Source organism: Nelumbo lutea, chromosome 4 (genome assembly GCF_056320005.1).
Source record: "Nelumbo lutea isolate HS-2025 chromosome 4, American lotus-T2T, whole genome shotgun sequence".
Lineage (NCBI taxonomy): Eukaryota > Viridiplantae > Streptophyta > Magnoliopsida > Proteales > Nelumbonaceae > Nelumbo > Nelumbo lutea.
In genome coordinates this window covers 85,525,364-85,545,267 of record NC_142687.1, presented here as the reverse complement: position 1 = coordinate 85,545,267, position 19,904 = coordinate 85,525,364, and the positions used below count along the sequence as shown (strand labels likewise).

Genomic DNA, 19,904 nt, shown 5'->3' with positions numbered 1-19,904 from the left:
AAGCATAGTCCACTCTATATACCTATGTGAAGCCTCTTGCTACCAGTCTAGCCTTGTACCTTTCAACAGTTCCATCAGCTTTGTGTTTCACTGTGAACACCCACTTGCACCCCACTGGTTCCTTCCCCTCAAGAAGATCTACCAACTCCCACATACCATTTTTGTGTAAAGCATCAATTTCTTCCTGCATTGCATCTGCCCATTCAGGTTTTGACAAAGCTTCTACCACGGTCTTAGGGATGGGGACACTATCCACAGAAGAGAGAAAGGCACGGTACGAAGGTGAAACATGCTCATAGGACACAAAGTTAGAGATAGGATGATTAGTGGTACAAGATCTAACACCCTTTCTCTTAGCAATAGGAATATTAAGATCATTGGGGACAGGTGAATCAACATTTAAAGGAGCAATGGGAGCAAGTGTATCTGGCTGATAAGACATATCTGCCTCGGGTGAATCCGATGATGTTGGTTGCATAGTGTCCGGCTCCACGGCTCTTGAATTCTGTTGGCTCTTATTGCAACGATGAAAAACCCGGAACAGAGGAGGATTGAGTAAAGGAGGTAGTTGAATCTGAGTCGTCGCCTGTTTCTCCTCAACCCTACTCTCCCTCTGAGGAGAAACCGATAAGAATGGTTGACTCTCAAAGAATGAGACATCAATGGAAACATAGTACTTGCGGGCAATGGGATCATAGCAACGATACCCCTTTTGAGATGAAGGGTAATTTAGAAAAACACAAGGAATAGCTCGATGGTCAATTTTACCACAAAGTAGGTGACAGGTTGTGGACAAAACAACGACACCCAAAAACACGCATCGGAATGGTGGACAACGGGGCTATAGGGAACAAGAGCTTATGTGGGGCCTTATACTCTAGTAGCCGAGAGGGCATGCGATTAATAATATATGTCGCACACAATATTGCATCCATCTAGAACTGTTTTGGCACATTCATATGAATCAGCAAGTCACGAGCAACTTCGAGAAGGTGACGGTTTTTTCGTTCAGCCACACCATTTTGTTGGGGTGTCCTGGCACAAGAGTTTCACTGAAGTGACCCACTAAAAGCAAAGAACTTCGTGAGATCACTATGGAAATATTCCTTTGCATTGTCCGACTGGAAACTATGAATTTCCGTTTGGAACTGAGTGAACACCATGCGTTGAAAATCTTTCACAATTTGTGGCACTTCATCTTGAGATCGCATAGGGTAAACCCAAGTGTATCGAGAATAATCATCAATCAAAGTAACAAAATACTTATAGCCAGCTGCAGTAGGTAGAGTAACAGGGCCCCAAACATCAGAATAAACAATATGAAATGGAAATTCAGATCTTTTATTTCTTAAAAGTAAAGAACTTCTACAATACTTACTCAACTGACAGGTTTGACACTGTAACTGACTCACTGACAATGACTCAAACAACTTTGGGAACATAACTTTTAACGACTCAAAAGAAAAATGACCTAAACGACTATGCCATAAATAGGTCTGACTCTCACTCGACGAACTTGTGGACTCAATCGCCACTAGACCAGCATTATTCTCCAACACGTAGAGACCATCCACCATGCTTCCTCTACCAATCGTCTTCCCCGATGTCAAATCCTGAAACACACATGAAGATGGAAAAAATGTGACTGAGCAGTTCAAAGAGTGAGTAATACTATTAATGGGCAACAAATTAATAGGTAATTTCGGAACATGCAAGACATTAGGAAGAGTAAGGCCAAGTGGGAGAGATATGGTGCCTCGGCCAGGTATGGTAGAAAAAGAACCATCAGTCGGTCTTACCTTACCTCTCCCAGAGAGAAGGTTATATGTCTGGAACAAATTTGACTTATCGGTCATGTGATTTGAGGCTCCGGAGTCAATAATCCAATGTGAATCAGTAGTATGAGATGACACATGGAAGGCTGTGGCATTACCTGATGTAGACGCAAATGAGGTAGAAGGAGTAGGCCCAAAATCCACCTGGTGGAGAGTCCTACCATACAATTCCAAATGTTCATGGAAGGAGTTGATAATATCTTCCTTAGGGTCAGAACCGGGATGTTTCTCCTGAGTTACGGAAGGACTAGTCTCTGTTGATGCCATATTAGCCGAGTTATACCTTTTTTTATTCTGTTGGCCTGGTTTCTTGCCCTGATCCGGTGCTGACTTCTTACCCAAATCCTGTGCCCATTTAGGTTTTCCATGGAGATCCCAGCATGTATCTTTAGTGTGTCGTGTCTTCTGGCAGTGAGTGCACCAAAGCTTGTTTTTATCTTCTGATTTTTTCCGAGTGTCATCCCTTTTAAAGCCACCTCCGACATTTGTATTTGAATTTCCCCAGACCGCTAGGGCAACTGACTCCCCTTCTACACCATTCATCACACTTTTTCTGCTTTCTTCTGATTGCACCAAGGCATACACCTCCTGGACTGATGGCAAGTCTTTACTACCCAAGATCTGTACCCTGATGGACTCATATGACGAATTCAGCCATAGGAGGAAGGCAAACACGCATTGCTGTGGTACAAGTGACTTATAGGCCTTTGCATTTTCATCACACTTCCATTTTACATTCTGATAGTGATCGAGTTCTTAACATATTGATGTCAAATCAGAATAGTACATCGAGAGTCTCCTCTCCCCCTGCTTGCAAGTAGAAGATTCAGCTTGTAGTTGATATGTCTTGGCATAGTGTCTCTGTTCTGAATAAGTGGACTTCGCTTGTTCCCATATCTCACAAGCAGTTTCAGGCCACATAAAAGTCTTCCTTACTCGTGGCAGCATTGAAACCAAGAGCCAAGACATCACCATACTGTTCTCTTGGTTCCACCTATCATGCTCAGCACTTCCATACTTCAGTTCCTTTACTCTCCCATTGATGTATCCTATTCGCCCCCTAGCAGTGATGCAGAGTTTTATCCCCCTAGACCACTCAAGGTAATTCAGACCATCAAAGGGAATGACAGCCATGGGAAAGTTCATATTCGTTCCCCCACTCACACCATTCTTCCCTATAAAGAGAGAGTTTTTCTTCCAAGAGGCTAATTTTTTAGCAAATCTTTCCACTATTGGTTTCCATAAACTCTCTACTCTAGGGTTTCCTCCCAATGGCATACCTAGGATTTCAGCCAAACGTGACATGTACTCCTCTCCCAAATTTATCCCAATCACACAACTTTCCCCCCAATTGGCTTTCAGGTTTGATCATCTTTGGAATCAGTCAACCAAGGCTTTCAAATTTCTTGTACTGAGCTCTGCACAACTCTCACAGAAAATGATTATGTCAACAACAAATTGCAGATGCGTCACAAGACTCACAACAACCTCATTTCTTCCAATTCTCCATCCTCTGAATTGGCTTTCAAGATCAGCCTTAGTGATCAATTTACTCAAGACCTTTTGCAATGAGAGTGAACAAGAAAGGGGAAAGAGGACCTTCTTGCCTTAAACCTCTTTTAGTTGGGAAGAAATCCTTTGCCACACCATTGATCAAAATTGAAGTGTGCTAAGCTAATACAACCATTAATCCACTTCCTCCATCTTTCTCCCAGACCTACTTTTTCCATCAGACTCATGAGGAAAGCCCAATCCACCATATCATAGGCTTTTTCCAGATCCAATTTGCAAATTAAGCCTACCCCTCTTTGTCTTTTCTTTTCTGTTACACACTCATTGGCCACTAGAATTTGGTTAATTATTTGCCTTCCTTCTACAAAGGCTCCTTTCTTTTTTTATCAGTAAATGTGTTTTATTAAAATTCAAATTGTAAGCATTTTATACAATTTGATGATGGGTCTGTTAATCCCTTTTCCTCACTCTATTCATCCCTCATTATAGCGTAGCCCAAAATAATTGATGTCTCAATGCCCCTTGTTTTGCTAATCCATCAGCTAGCCCATTTGCACTTCTTCGGACCCATTTAAATTCAGCCTCAACCTCCTTGGAAATCTTCTCCACTTCCCTAATCACATGTTTAAACGTCCATGGGGGGTGGCTGCTATTTGTTGCCCATGAAATTACTACTTTTGAATCCCCTTCCACTTCAACATCTCTGCATCCTAGTTGTTTGGCTAGCTTTAACCCTTGTAGTAATGCCAATAGTTCAACCTTCAGCAAGTTTCCATTGCCAATTGACCCTGAGAACATACCCAATATCCTCCTGTCAGGGTTTCTTAATACTCCTATTCCTGAAATGCCTGGATTTCCATATGAGCCCCGTCAAAATTCAGCTTTACTTTATTGCCTTCAGGTGGTTTCCACTCCGGCCTTACTTTATCTCTTACTCTTGAAGATTGTGCTACTTCAGACCATGTTCTTAGAATATCTATGTTATGGGCCCGCGCGTAGGATCTCGTCACGGGGAAAACTCCTAGCCTTCCCTTGCCCTTTCCTTTGCGTGCCGACCCTATTGTGGCGAACTAGGGGGTGATTTGTCCAAGAGATCACCCTAACTCTCCTAAGTTCTTCTCTTGATAAAAAACTCAATGCCTTTTCACTAATTCGTGGCTCCTTAAATAGGAGATTACAGAAGGAAATTCCTACTTAAACTCAAACTCCAACTTGAACTCAACTACTAATTACCTACTCCTAATAGTAACACAATTCCTGTTTAAGATAAGATAACATAAGATAAGATAAGATGGAGTAGCTGGCGGCGAGTTGGCAAGAAGAGATAAGTGTGGACCCACCCTGATGAGCTGTCGTGTGGGTCCCGCCCTACTGCTGCTATCGGGTGGCGTGTGCGTCTCATGGTCCTGCTACTGTGTGGCGCGTGCTGCTGTCGTGCGGTGCGTGCTGCACGCTGTCAGATGGTGCGTGTTGCGCGTTGCCGGGCGGTACGTGCTGCTGTGCGGCGCTGTCGGGCGGTGCGTGCTGCTGCACGACCTGATGAGCGTGTCGCTGCCCATGACTGCGCCGCAATGCGGTGTCAGGCGGTGTGTCCATAACATCACACCCCTCTTGGACAACGAGCTTGTCCTCAAGCTCGAGAGCTGGGTAGGCACTGTGAAGGTCGATCCAGGGAATCCAGGTGGCCTCCGCTGAGAGTAGTCCTTCCCATTCTACGAGAACCTCGAAGGTACCTTGATTGATGCGTGACCAGACAAGAGCTCGAGGGTGGAGGATTGGTCTGCCATCCTTTAGAGGGGGTAGAGAAGGCACGTGCTTAGGGGGAGTCCCTATAAAAGGCTTCAGTAGGGACACATGGAAGACGTCATGGATTCTGCTGTGCTCTGGTAGCTCGAGTTGATAGGCAACCTTCTCGACCTGTCGGAGAACCTTGAAGGGCCCGTAAAATCTGGGGGTCAGCTTGGGGGGGCCTTGCCGCCTGAGGGAGAGCTGGCAGTATGGTTGAAGCTTCAGCCAAACGAACTGCCCTGGCTCGAAGGTGACTTCGCGGCGGTGCTGATCGTAGGTTTGCTTCATACACGCCTGTGCCTGTTACAAGCGTAGGGAGACTTCAGCCAGGAGGGCGTCGCGGTCTTGGAGATTGCGATCTACTTCTGTGTGGAACTTGGTTCGTAAGATAAAAGACGGGGAGGGTCTCGGCCATACACAATCCGAAAGGGGGTCATGCCAAGGGAAGAGTGGTAGGACGTGTTGTAGCAGTATTTGGCCCAAGGAAGACAATCTACCCAGCGTCGTGGTTGGTTCCCTACGAAACAATGGAGGTACATCTCTATGGTCCAGTTGACAACCTCCGTTTGCCCGTTCGTTTGTGGGTGGTAGGCGGATGAGAAAGCCAGGGTCGTGCCCTGTAATCAGAACAACGCCTTCCAAAGGGTGCTGGTGAAGACTGCGTCCCTGTCGCTAACGGACTCTGGCAGCCCATGTAGGCGGAAGATGTGTGTGAAGAAGGCGTGGGCCACCGAGACTGCACTCTATGGGTGGGACAACGGGATGAAATGGGCATACTTGGAGAAGCGGTCCACCACCACGAATAAGACTGATTTCCCTCTGACTTTAGGCAAGTCTTCAATGAAGTCCATGGAGATATCGGCCTAGATCTGTGTTAGGAGTGAGAGGGGCTGCAAGAGGCCAGCCGGGTGTAAATTCTCCCATTTTTGTTGCTGACATGTAGAGCAGTTCTGGATGAAATCCCTAACTGAGCTGCGCATACCATACCAATGAAAATCGGTGCGGACGCGGTGCAATGTCTTCTGAACCCCTTAGTGGGTGGTGTTATGGATGCTGGCGATGATGGCTGGAATCAATGGGCAGTCTGTCGGGAGATATACCCTCCCTTTGTACAGCACGAGTCCCTCATGGATAGACCAGTTTGGGCTGGTTGTACCTACCTGTAATTCTTGCACTCGATCCCTCCAAGTTGGTGATTGGGGCAGTACGCTCCTTAGGTTCTCCAATAGGGTAACGCGGGGCCGGGAGATCATGCAAAGGTGAACCGTGTCTTCATCACGCCTACATAGTGCATCGACGGCCCGGTTTGAGGTCCCTGCCTTGTGGTCTACGCAGAAGTCAAACCTTAGCAGTTTACTCGCCCAGTGCTGCTGGGGTGTAGTAGTAAGCCGCTGCTCTAGAAGGTACTTGAGGCTGTAATGGTCTGTCTTGACGACGAAAGGTCTGCTCCACAAATATGGCCTCCAGTGTTGAATGATCTTGGCAAGTCCAATTAATTCACGCTCATAGGCGGGTAGCTTTAGGTGCCGGTCTGCTAGCTTGCGGCTGAAGAAGGCTATGGGGTGCTCTTGCTGCTACAGCACTGCGCCGATGCCTATGCCAGAAGCATCACACTCAACCGTAAACTCCTGATTAAAGTTTGGTAGCTGTAGCACGGGGGTAATGGAGAGTGCCTCTCTTAAGTTTGTGAAGGCAGCGTCTGCTGCTTCATCCCACTGGAATGCATTCTTCTTCAACAACTTGGTTAATGGGGCAGCCAGGAGTCTGTAGTCTCTTACAAACTTGCGGTAGTATCCCGTGAGACCTAAGAATTTGTGGAGGGCCCTAGTGAACTGAGGCTTGGGCCACTCCCGAATGGCCTGAATCTTGGAGTCATCTACCGAGACTCCTTCCCTGTTGATTATATGTCCTAGATAAAGGACTTGTTGCTCTTCGAAGGAACACTTGGTTCGTTTTAGGAAGAGCTTATGTTGGCGAAACAGCTCCAGAACTGTTCGTAGGTGCCGAACGTGCTCCACCCACGACGCACTGTAAATCAGAATGTTGTCAAAAAATACTAGGACGAACCTGCGGAGGTGGGGTCTAAATACCTCGTTCATCAAGGCCTGAAATGTGGATGGAGCGTTTGTGAGGCCAAAAGGCATGACAAAGAATTCAAAATGGCCGTGATGCGTTCGAAAGGCTGTTTTCTTCACATCTTCTGGGGCCATTCGAACCTGGAAGTAGCCTGACCTGAGATCCAGCTTAGAGAAATATTGAGACCCTTGGAGCTCATCTAGTAGTTCGTCCACCACAGGGATCAGAAACTTGTCCTTGACAGTTCTGTTGTTGAGCTCCCGATAGTCTACACAGAACCTCCAGGTGCTGTCCTGTTTTGGCACCAGCAAGACTGGCGAAGAGAATGGGGAGCGGCTTGGGCGGATAATACCCTACTTCAGCATTTCTGTACACTGGTTCTCTATCTCATCCCTTTGAAGGTGTGGGTAGCGGTACGGCCGAACGACCACGGGTCCAGTCCCTGGCATTATTGGTATCCAATGGTCACACGATCGGACAGGGGGAAGGCCCTTGGGTTCTGAGAACAGGTCGGGGAAATCGGCCAGAAGTTTCTCCATCTCGGCCGTGTGCAAGGCGTCGCCATGGAGAGTATGTACTTGTGGTCTTTTTGCTCTCATCTTGGTCCCTTTCCAAGTGACTTGTTTTCCATGTAGGTTAAACGTCATGGTCAAGCCATCGAAGTCCCATAGGATAGGGCCGAGGGTGATAAGCTACTTGATTCCCAATACTATATCAAACTCGTCTAGGGGCAATACAAACAGATCAGCGAGGAATGGTTCAGAATCCACTTGTATTTGGATGTTTCGGCAGATCCCTGCGCTGTGAACTCTCTCCCCATTGGCTACGGCTACCTGAAGCCGTGGTTTGTCTTCCACCGGTAGTTTCAGTTGGAGCACCGCTTGCTTGCTGATGAAATTATGTGTGCTCCCCGAGTCCACCAGAACCCGTACCTGTTTTCCTGCTACTTGGGCATGTAGTTGCATGGTTTGAGAGTTTTGTATTTCGGTGATGGCATGAAGGGAGATCTCGGGTTCTAAAGTTGTTTGCTCCTCTTCTTCCTCCTCCAGTTCATCTACCAGGAGGCAGAACAACCGCTTGCAGCGGTGGCCGACAGAGTACAATTCGTCACAGTTGAAGCATTGGCCCTTGGCTCGGCGTTCTGCCATCTCGGCTCTGGATAGGCGTCTAATGGGAGGTGTCGTCATGCTGCTCCCTTTGCTGGTTGTAGATCGGGGAGGGTTACTGGTGAAAGGCCGTGGTCCCCTGTTGGTAGCCAGCAAAGATCCCCCTCCAACAGGCTTCGTGTTTGTCCAACTCGTTGTTGGCCGTCCCATGCTGGATGGCCCTCTGCTAATCTGCAGCTCGAAGGCTCGGGCTAAATTCATTGTTGTGACCAAGTTCGGCAGGCTCTGCATCTTTATGTCAACTCGCAGAGGTTCAGATAGGCCAACTGTGAACATATCCACCTGTTGGTCTGGGCAAACTGAAGAGGCTCTGGCGAGAAGGGTTTGAAACTACTGCTGATATTCTGCTACGGTCCCTGTCTGCTTGAGGTTAACGAGTTCCCCCAAGGGGTTGCTTGATAATGGGGGTCCAAATCGAAGGAGGCAGTACGACTTGAACTGCTCCCAACTAAGGCCTGGTTCTTCCTGCTCTACTCAGTAGAACCAAAGTTGCGCTTCTTCGGTTAGGTGGAATGCAGCCAGGCTGACCTTGTCCTTCTCCTCCGTGCGCTGATTACGGAAGAATTGCTCAGCGGTACAGCCATCCCAGTGGGTCACCACTGCCGTTGTACGAGGGAAACTCCAAACGACTGTATTTGGGTATGACTGCTGCAGCTTGGGCGGCATTCTATCGTTCATTGGAGCCTTCGGCCTTATCAGGATGACGGCTGTGCCGCCTCTTCAGGACTCCTTTCTCTGGTGACGAAGTATAACTCTAGTAGACGCCGAAGCTCCCTGACATCCTCCTTAACTTCTCTTACTTCTGCGTGATTTTCCACGAGTCGGTGTTCCAGTTCGTGGACCTTGGATGACAGCTGCTCCATGTCGCCCATGACGCTTGGCTCTGATACCAAAATGTTATGGGCCCGCACGTAGGATCTCGTCACAGGGCGGTCCACGGGGAAAACTCCTAGCCTTCCCTTGCCCTTTGCATGCTGACCCTATTGTGGCGAACTAGGGGGTGATTTGTCCAAGAGATCACCCTAACTCTCCTAAGCTCTTCTCTTGATCGAAAATTCAATGCCTTTTCACTAATTCGTGGCTCCTTAAATAGGAAGGAAATTCCTAATTAAACTCAAACTCCAACTTGAACTCAACTACTAATTACGTACTCCTAATGGTAACACAACTCCAGTTTAAGATAACATAAGATAACATAAGATGGAGTAGCTGGCGGTGAGTTGGCGAGAAGAGATAAGTGTGGACCCACCCTGATGAGTTGTCGTGTGGGTCCCGCCCTACTACTGCTGTTGGGCTGCGTGCACGTCTCATGGTCCTGCTGCCGTGTGGTGCGCGCTGCTGTCGTGCGGTGCGTGTTGCGCGCTATCGGGTGGTGCGTGCTGCTGCGTGGCCTACTGAGTGTGCTGCTGCCTGTGACTGCACCGCAATGCGTTGTCAGGCAGTGTGTCCATAACAATCTACGACTGAGAAGACTTGAAAGCAGTCCAAGAGTTTTACCCAATGGGCTACTTTCACCTTGATATTATCAATCACTTCCTCTACTGTTTTACTTTTTCCAAGAAAATTCTGTTCTCTCTTCCCATATTACCCAACAAATTGCTGCCTTTGTTGCTTTCCACATTACCGTCCCTCTTTTCTTTCTCTGTCTCAAGAAATCATGGTTGAAGAGTCCTGCCACATCTTGAGGGGGAGCCCACTTGCAGCCAAAGAGAGTACAAAAGAAATCCCAAATTCGATGCACAAAAGAACATGATATCATTAAATGAGAAAGGGTCTCACCACTTTCCTTGATTTTGAGAGATTACTAGAGGCAACGAAGTTTTAATTCTTCCCACCAACACTTTAGCTATGATCTTGTATAAGCTACCGACAAGACTTATGGGCCTATAGTCCTTTGTAGTTTTGGCTTTTTCTTCTTAGGCACTAGTGCTAGGAAGGTGTCATTTGCTCCTGGTGAGACTTCCCCCTTATGATAGAATTCCACAAAGGCCTCCAATAAGTCATCTTTTATAATTTCTCAACAATCCTGATAAAAAGCCATCATCGGGCCCTAGTGCTTTGGATCTTTCCATTGAAAACATTGTTTCCTGTATCTCTTCTGCAGTGAAGCTTCTCTCTAGAACTGCAGCCTAGGCTTCTAGTAGCCTAATCCAGTCTAACTCCCCCAATTCCGAACTTCTCTCTCCTAAGGTGACAAAGATTGATTTGAAATGCTCTAAGAAGGTTTGTATTATTTCCTCCTCTGAAGTAATCACCCAACCTTCAACCTCTATACTAGAGATCAAGTTCTTCTCCTTCCATTTGCTAGAGCGAAAGTATTTTGTATTGCCATCTCCTACCTCAAGCCATTTGCACCTTGATTTCTGTCTCCAAGAGATTTCCTCCTTTCTCAGAATCTCCTCTAATTCCACTTTTAGATTCATCACTTTGATCTGTCCTCCACACTAAACTCTCTTAGGGATTCCTTTTGGTCTAGTTTCTCAATTTTTTTTGTAATTCTTTCTTTTGATTCTTCAAGTCTCCCAAATTCTTCCTTTTTGTCTAGGAGCCCCTGTTTTGTTCTAGAAGAAAAATAAGAAGGGGTGGAGCCCCTGTTTTTGTTCCAAAGGAGGGGATGACGAATATACCTTCTAGCTTCTGCGATTGGTTGGTGGTCTTTGCTTAAGACGTTGAACTCTGCACCACTCAAATCCTGTTAGTCTTCCTCGGTTCTTAGCTTTCGTTTGAATATTTATCACTCAGAACCCTAATAAAAGAAGAAGCTAAAATAAAAGATATTATTTAGTAAAAGAAATAATTAAATGATTCAGTGTATCATGCCTATATTAATATTATATTGCTAAAAATATAAAAACATATGAAACATTATACAAATTTGTATAAGTGGTATATAAACCACCTGGCGTTTGGGTGAGGTAAGCCCCAAAAAGCGACTAGACGCCTACGCATCGTCTTGACAACTATGTGTGAGAGAAAGAGAATACAAAGAGAACAAAGCTGGAATGAGAGGAAAAGTGTGGAGGAGGAGAAGAGCAAGGAATCATACTGAGATTGGTGGCCATTGCAGCAACACCCGCAAGAAGCTTTACTCTTGTCTACAACTGCAAAATTGCAAAGGCAAAATTGAAGATTAGTACCTGGGTACTCTCGAAAACTGTTACTTTAGGCCAGAACCGTTAATCAACGTTAGATGATTGGTGAAAGGACAAAAATATCCATCAAGGTTGATTGGTCAGCATTGTCATGTAAATAGAACAATCAGCCTCACATGGTTTTTAATACTTCCCACCGATGTAGTTAGACTGAAAAATCGTCGCCGAAAAATAGTTATAAGAACATTATTATTGCCACCGAGATGGAGTTATAAGAACTATTAGTAACCCTACAAGGAATGCAATTTGCAAATCAACTAGGTGTAGGGCAGTTTATTATTGAAGGGGATTCCAAGGTGGTGGTGGTGGGATGGTTGTAGAACCCTGAGGATACCATACGGTGCTACAGGAATGAAGTCAAAAAATTTAAGTGGCTAACAAGGAATATGTCTGTTATTACAAAATGGGTGGAGAGATCATCAAATGCTTTGGCTGATGGCTTAACTAAGCAAGGGGCATATAGGGAAGCCTTTTTTTATGAATAATGAGTGAATTTATTAATAGATTAAAAGCATAAAAGATACACAGAAAATTCCCAAGATGAGGCACGACATGTAGCCTCGGATTAAAGCAAAAATTACAGTTTATCCCAAAACATCTGATTCCTATGCACCCCTTGTTCAGCTAATGAATTTGCTAACCCATTTGCTGATGTTCTCTCCAATTGGAATTGAACTGACATGTTTGTAGTTAGCCATTTGAATCTTCATAAAGCTCCTTTATAGGACCAGGCAACCGTTTTTGGTTCTTTTAACCATTGGATCACCAACTTGGAATCACCTTCAATTAACAACTGTTCACAGTTCAGTTCCTCGGAAAATTCAGCTCCTTGTCACACTGCTTTAATTTCTGCATTGGCTGAGTCCCCTACTCCTATAGGGCCAGAGTATAAAGCAATGATTAGCCCCTCGGTATTTCTAAACACTCCCCCAACACCCAAAGGACCTGGATTGCCTAAACTGCTGCCATCAAAGTTGAGCTTAATGATACCCTCTTGAGGAGGTTTCCATTCTGCTAATGGTTTAGGTCTTGTACTGGAGCTTTTCGCAATCGCTTCCCAATTTCTCCATAAATCATCAAAGGAGAATGGAGGAAATAGTTCCAGGGTCTTTACCCAATTAATGGTTCTATTAATTCAGTAACCCCTTACAATGATCATGTTCCTTCTCATCAAAGATCTTGGCATTTCTTTCTTCCCAAACAGTCCAAACCAGTGCAGCCCTAGCACACCTCCACAAGACTTTACCTCTTTTCTTAAGCCGCCTGAAGGTTGTAGGCTCAAATAGATTGCTAACCTGCGTTGGCATTGTCCACCTACATCCAAAGAGATTAAGAAGCTTTTCCCAGAGACCTACAACAAAGGGACAAGATATTAGTAAATGGTAACAACTTTCTCCACTTGCTTTGTAGAGGACACACCAGTTAGGGAAATACTTAGGCAAGGTCTTCTTCTTTGTAGGTTGTCCAAAGTGTTTAGTTTTACAAGAGAGGCCTCCCAACAAAGGGCTTCCACTTTAGAGGGAACAGGTCTAGACCATACCTCTTTACAAGGGAAAGGCTGAGAACTAGGGACAGAGCATAAGGAAGAGAAAAAGGAGGCACAAGAGAAAGTGCCCGAAGGGTTGGGGACCAAATACGAGCATTTGGTTTAGAAGGGTTCAGACAGATAGAATCAAACAAGCAAGGTAGCTATGTTCTCTGATCAAGCTCAGAATCTCTTAAATCTCTCCTGAAACCCAAATCCCAACTGAAACGAGAAGATGAGGAAAATGAAACAAATCTTTGAACAGGTTCATTTTTAAAGCGAGGGAATACAAAGGCGAAAAAAGATCCTTGAGGGTTGAATTTCCAATCCATAAGTCCTCCCAAAAAAAGAGCCCTATCCCCAGTATACATCATACCTGATTAAGTTTAAGAATTGTGGAAGAATTCCATAGATTGCCTTCTAAGGAGAGTTCAACATGGCCCTTCGAGAAATGCCAGCATCCCAACCATTGCCTTCTGCTCCATGAGTACTCTCTACAACTTTGTGCCAAAGTCTTTCCTCCTCCAAAGGCCATCCCCAAAGCCACTTACCCAAAAGGGCTGAGTTTTTCTTCCCTAGGTTACTCAATCCCAGACCCCTTTGCTCCCTTTTCTTGCATACTAATTCCCATCTTACCATTCATCTTGGTAGAATATGGAAAGCCTCCTAAGATATCATGACCAAATGCCGAAATGTGACTATTCTTACTGCAACAAATATTACAGTTGGACAAGCAGTAAGACTGTTTAATTGAATTAACCAGCTCATGGTCTATTTTCTGAAACTTTTCTACGAGTAGAGCATTAGGGGAAAGTGGAGTAATCATGTCGGGAGCGGAGATGGGAAGAGAACGAAAAGGAGTTTCAGGTGGTGAATAGATGGAGGACTGGGTTGGATATTGAAGCAAAGAGGTTTCTTCTGGAAGGCGGAAAATCTAAAAGTAAGAATCTGCTAAAGGTAAGAGAAGGTAGAAGGGCGACGCTAATTCTTTTTGAGGAAGTTGTTCACTGGTTGAAAGGTTTCATCGATGGAGTACTCCAGTCCATAAAAACCGTAGGGTGGAGGAATGTACTGGAATTGGAAAAGAAAAAATATGAAGTGGAACTCAGATGGAATAAGAAAGGATGGTTCATTACCATTATAGAACACTTCGGTGACCGAAAGCAAATGGTTTGTCTACCGAAAGGGAAGCAAAGTCAAGGTTGACTGTTATTTGCGGTGGAGTTGCAGAGATTCCTTGCTGCGGCTAATCACCTGCAAACAGAACAAGAACAAGAACAGAGCAGCAAGAAGGATATCCCTGAGTCCTCGTTCCAGGCGCTGAAGGAAAGATCTTTCAGCTGCGGCAAGGCCGTAGTGTTTCTAAACAGAGGACTAAAAGTTTGGGTTGAGGCTGAACTAGACGAATGGGAGAAGAAAATGGTGGTTTCCACCATAAGGATGTTCAAGACTAGAGGAAGTTGTTGAAAGTGGTAGTGAATAATTTGCAGATAGATTCGGAGGTTAATTTGGAGCCATTTTCAAGTTAGAAGGCAATACTAAGCGTCGGAGATGGTGTTGACAGGGGATTCGCAACTTTCAAGTGGGAAGAGGGATTGATTTATGTTCAGAAATCGAAACCCTTGTGTAATGAGGTGGAGCCGTTCAGAGGGAGCTTCACGCTGAAAATGTTTGGACTCCCGTTTCATCTATGGAATAGATTAATCCTGGAAAACCTGGTAAAAATGCTGGGGGGAGTGTTGGAAGAATGCAAACTACAGGATCTTCGAGCAGTGGAGGTGAGGGTTAAAGGGGTGGAACCAGAATCGATCCCAAAGGTGTTCAAAATCCTTGTAGATGATGCCTAGTACAGAGTATGGCTGGTTTCAGAGATGGAGGTGGAACTTTGGGGATGAAGAACCAAGGTTGAAGACAAAGGGGACGTGGCGGGTTCGATATCATGTGGCAGACAGGTGTTGGCGGGCCTAAAGGTAGAGCGGCAGTGGCCGAAGGAGGAAACTGCAACTGGAAAACCAAGACTCACATAAGCCATTTAGAGAAAAAAAAATTTTAAAAATTTGAAGCTTCTCGAAGTGGGAGGACTCGAGCCTCTTTTGCTGACGTGGTCAAGAAGAGGGTTGGACCACATAATATGTTGTCGCGGGCCGGAGTGTCTAAACCGGTTGGAGGTGGGGTTGGGCCAACCAAAGTATCGATCTCGGGGCCACGTGAAGTGAGCACGTGGCTCAGGACAGACCGAAGGGGATTATAGACACCAAAACATGTCTATTTTCTTCCTTTTCGAAGAGGAATTGTGTTGGAGGCTCCATTTCGACTAGGCGGAAAGAGAAAAGAGTTGGACCTTTGCAATGGGTCCCTAGATCTGTGGCTGAGCTCTCAAAAGGAAGCAACTTAGAGAAAGACCATCCGAATCCTAGATATGTAAGAGAATGTGGCAAGGAAAAGGAAGGGGTCGATGAGGGCTGGGTAAACTGTCAACTGGAAGATCCAAATCTGGAAGAGGACTCGGACGACCAGTCCAGTAGCAGTACTGAGGTAGACCAGCTATCAGAGGCTGATTTGGCAGTAAACCTTGAACCTTGGTACTTTTTTTCAGAAGATACAGGGGAAGGACATAATTCGGACTGGCTTCTACACCAGGAGAACAAGGGTGGGGAAGAAGACTGTGATCTGGCTTTAGAAGTTCTTGTACCAAAGCTTGATAACGGGCGAGAGCTTAGTAAGGAAGTATCCACGACACCTCTGAAGCAAAGCAGAAACACAGTAATGAGGGACAAATAGCTGGGTGCATAGAGGGACCACTGTACAACGAAAGAGACAGGAAGGTTAACTGCACAGACCCGAGCCAAGGAGTTAGCCGACAACCACACCTTCGAGAATCCGATTGCTTCCAATTCCAGTTCCCCTAATCCATTCCAGCTAAACCCAGGTAATAGTGTCCTTTCAGTTTTTGGTACTAATGATTGCTCTATGTCCTATGTGCCAGATTCCATTCCCATTTCAGAGGCTGCAGTCTGTGTAGGAGGAGGGCCAGGTAATGGTTGTAGAGGTAGATAGGAGTTAGAGAGGGAGGTAGAAAGAAAGGAGGGAGTAAATAGTAGCATCAGGTCTCTAGGAGACGGTGAGAATATGTTACCTGAGGCGGAGGAGAATAAATGTTTGAAAGAAGGGGCAGCAGAGGCTCAGCTAGGGTACAACAAGGAGGAAGAAGGTACAGGTAGGGACTTAGGCCAGGAAGATAAAACCAAAGAATCAGAGAAAAAAGAGCTGGCAAGTGAGGATTCTGTGGCATTATTTGTACAAAACTGGAGTGTAAACTGAAAGATCCAAACAAGATGAAAGGATTCTTACAAAAAAAGAGAGAAGGTCAGAAAGGAGGAGAATGAGTGAGGTTGGAAGCAAGGTGAAGGAAGTGGCAAGTGACAAAGGCATTAGAACTAGAGGGGCTAGGAGGGGAGGGGGTAAGTGAGGGATAAAGGTGCAAGGGGTGGATATAAAAAAAGAATAACGAGGATTTTAAGTTGGAATGTGAGGGGATTGGGTAGTGCAAGGAAGAGAGCAGTAATAAAAGGAGTCATCAGGAAAATGGATCCCGATGTGGTACTGTTATAGGGAACGAAAAGAGCAGAATTTGATATCAAATGGGCAAGGAGGGTGTGGAGGAGTAGGGGGATTAGTTGGGTGGTTCTACCTTCATGGGGATCTGTAGGGGGTGTGGTGACATTGTGGAAGAATGAGGTAGTGGAAGGTTTAAAGGAATTGGTAGGACAATTCACAGTCTTCTTGAAATTTAGGCAAGTGGAAGATGGATTTGAATGGGTATTAACCAATGTGTACGGGCCAAATGATTATAGAGAAAGAAGGTTATTATGGGAAGAGCTAGCAGACATAAGGGGTCTATGGGAAGGACCATGGTGCTTAGGAGGTGACTTCAATGTAATAAGATTCCTGGCAGAAACTAATAGTCCTAGGCAGAGGAGCACCACAAGTATGAGGAGGTTTAACCAATTCTTTGAGGCCTTTGATTTAAAAGAAATCCCACTATCACAAAGGTGTTATACATGGTCCAATCTCCAAACCAATCCAATTTGCTCTAAGTTGGATAGATTCCTATTTTCAAATGATCTGGAAGAACATTAGGGGAATCTAAACTCTAGAGCACTCCCAAGGGTGACTTCTGACCATTGGCCTATTGTACTTTGCAAGGAAGAGGTGCGAAATGCGGGTCCAGCTCCATTTATATTTGAGAACATGTGGTTAGAGCACTTGGAGTTCATTAAAAAGGTTGAAGAGTGGTGGGTAGAGAGCAATCCAGCAGTGGAGTGGTATGGGATGAGGTTTCACAAGAAGCTCTAGTATTTGAAAGGTAGAATCAAGGAATGGAATCTACTGGACTTTGGGAGATTGGAGGAAAGGAAACAGAGTGTGATCACACAGATTGAGGAATTGGACAGTAGAGAAGGGGAAGGCCTAATTGAATAGGATAAGGAACAAAGATGGAGATTGCGGAAACAGTTAGAGGATTATATTTTTCAGGAGGAAATAAGCTGGAGGTAGAAGTTAAGATGCAAGTGGTTAGCAGAGGGGGACAAGAAGACTATATTCTTTCATGCTTTGGCTTGTGGTAGAAAGAGGAAAAGTTTTATTACTAGATTGGAAATTGAAGGGGAAACAGTCACAAGTCAAAGAGAAATTGCGGAAGCATTTGCAGGTCATTTTAGGAATATATATAGAAGGCCACTGAATAATAGGGTATGGTTGGAGGGTTTGGATTGGCCAACACTGAAGAGAGAAGAAAGTGATTGTTGGAGAAGAAATTTGAGTTGGAAGAAATAAAAGAGGCGGTATTTTTAATGGATAGATCAAAGGCACCGGGCCCAGACGGTTTTACGATGGATTTCTACCAAGATTGTTGGGAGATTCTAAAGAAGGATATATTGTTGGTATTCGATGAATTCCATACCAGAGGAGTGATTAACCATGGGTTAAATTCCACATTCATTGCTTTAGTTCCCAAGAAAAGTGACGCAAGCCATTCAAAGGACTACATGCCGATCAATCTAGTTAACAACCTCTATAAGATCATCACTAAGTTGTTGTCAATTAGAATTAGAAAGGTGCTACCAACTATCATCTCGAACAATCAAGGAGCTTTTGTAAGGGGGAGACAAATAACAGATCAGATACTTGTAGCAAGTGAGAGTTTAGAGGACTACAAGAGATCCAGGAGAAGAGGTGTGGTCTGCAAACTAGATCTGGAAAAGGCTTATGATATGGTTGATTGGTCCTTCTTATTGGAGGTGATGATGAACTTTGGGTTTGGAGACATCTGGTGCAAATGGGTGATGGGATGCATTAGGGATTGTCATTATTCTATCTTGGTGAACGGGACAGTGGTGGACTATTTCCCAACTTTGAGGGGGATTAGACAAGGAGACCCCCTATCCCCCTTCTTGTTTACATTGGTAGCTGAAGTGCTAGGGGGATTGATATCCAAAGCAGATTCTAGGGAGCTCATAAGAGGGTGGAGAGTTGGAAGGGATAATGTACCACTTACACATCTACAATTTGTAGATGATACGATTCTGTTTTGTGAAGGAGGGGATATCAATTGGATTAAAGATTTGAAATTCTCTATACAACTCTTTGAACAAATGTCAAATCTTGGGGTGAACTTTGAAAAAAGTTGTATAGTCGGAGTCAATATGGGGGAAGGGGAGATTGGGGAGTATGCAGATATTTTGGGATGTGTAGTGTCTAATTGGTCATTAAACTACCTGGGCTTACCTTTGGGGGATAATCCTAAGAGAGATGATTTCTAGGCCCCTATTGTGGAGAGATTTGAAAAGAGACTGGAAAAGAAATTATTTCTCTTAGAGGGAGAATCACCTTAATTAGGTTTGCGTTGGCTAACCTTCCTGTATATTTTTTGTTAGTTTTCAGGATACCGGTGAAGGTGGCTAATAGGTTGGAAAAGCTAATGAGGGATTTTCTATGGGAGCCGGGGGAGGAGAAGAGGGACCATAGGGTCAAGTGGGAGGTGGTCTGTAGAGGTAAAATGGAGGGAGGGTTGGGTATTGGTAATATTAGGACTAGGGAAATGGTTGTGGAGATTCTCATTGTTGAAAGAAACGTTGTGGGTTAAGGTGGTGGGAAATATACATGGACTGGCAAATAATGGATGGGATTCAGAAATTCTAGCACGGGCTACAAGAGCTTCCCCTTGGAGAGCTATTCAAGCCATCTTGCCTTTATTCTCTCCATGGATCAGGTATGACTTGCATTTTGGTAATCCTATCAAATTCTAGGAACATGTTTGGGTTGGGGATTCCCCTTTGAAAGATCAATTTCTAGGCCTTTTTGCTATGTCTTCCCTTAAGAATGAACTAATTTCATCTTTTCTTGTACCTTCCAATTCACCTTCTAGGTTTGGTTGGAATTTTAAGTTTGAGAAGAGGTGTTAGGGACATAGAGTTAGTCTGTACTATAGCCTTGCTATCTATCCTTGAAGGGGTATTCATTGAGCCGTCTAAAGCAGATAGCAGAATCTGGACACTCACTCCCTTGGGTTCCTACACTTGTGCCTCCTTTTTCAAAGCACGGTTACCCTCTCATCCTGTTGGCTCTTCTTTCCCTGTTAAAGAAGTGTAGTGTCGACCTATACCTCCTAAGGTTGGGAGTTTTTGTTGGGAAGCCTTACTGGCAAGAGTTAATATAGGGGATCTACTCCAAAGGAAAAGACCCAACAGCTGCTTGTCTCCTCACTGGCGTGTTCTCTATAAGTCTGATGGTGAGTCTGAATATCATTTACTAATATCTTGTTTGTTTGTTAAAGCTATTTGGATATGGT

General features: G+C 44.9%; 1 protein-coding gene and 1 long non-coding RNA gene across 10 annotated transcripts in view; one reads left to right on the top strand and one right to left on the bottom strand.

Moving 5' to 3' along the window:
• The window catches only part of LOC148861479 (Terpenoid synthases superfamily protein), a 39,463-nt gene that overhangs the window by 14,080 nt on the left and 5,479 nt on the right, over positions 1-19,904 (top strand). The window contains exons 1-2 of one of the 8 annotated variants that reach the window (XR_016113145.1): positions 15,059-19,325; positions 19,482-19,844. The exons of 3 other annotated variants lie outside the window; for them this stretch is intronic. The gene's annotated coding sequence lies outside the window, so the exon portion shown is untranslated. Of the gene's footprint in view, positions 1-15,058; positions 19,845-19,904 lie in introns of those variants that run through there. 4 more of the 8 variants (XR_016113144.1, XM_088985600.1, XM_088985599.1 and 1 more) reach the window with 4 other exon arrangements.
• On the bottom strand, positions 1,321-15,051 carry LOC148861480 (uncharacterized). Of its 2 annotated transcripts, none has more exons than XR_016113148.1 (4): positions 13,431-15,051; positions 12,776-12,880; positions 11,424-11,478; positions 1,321-1,613 (listed from the first exon to the last, which is right to left on the bottom strand). It is a non-coding gene; the product is annotated as an uncharacterized LOC148861480 (long non-coding RNA). The 2 variants fall into 2 exon arrangements; XR_016113149.1 differs by having other exon boundaries at positions 12,825-12,880.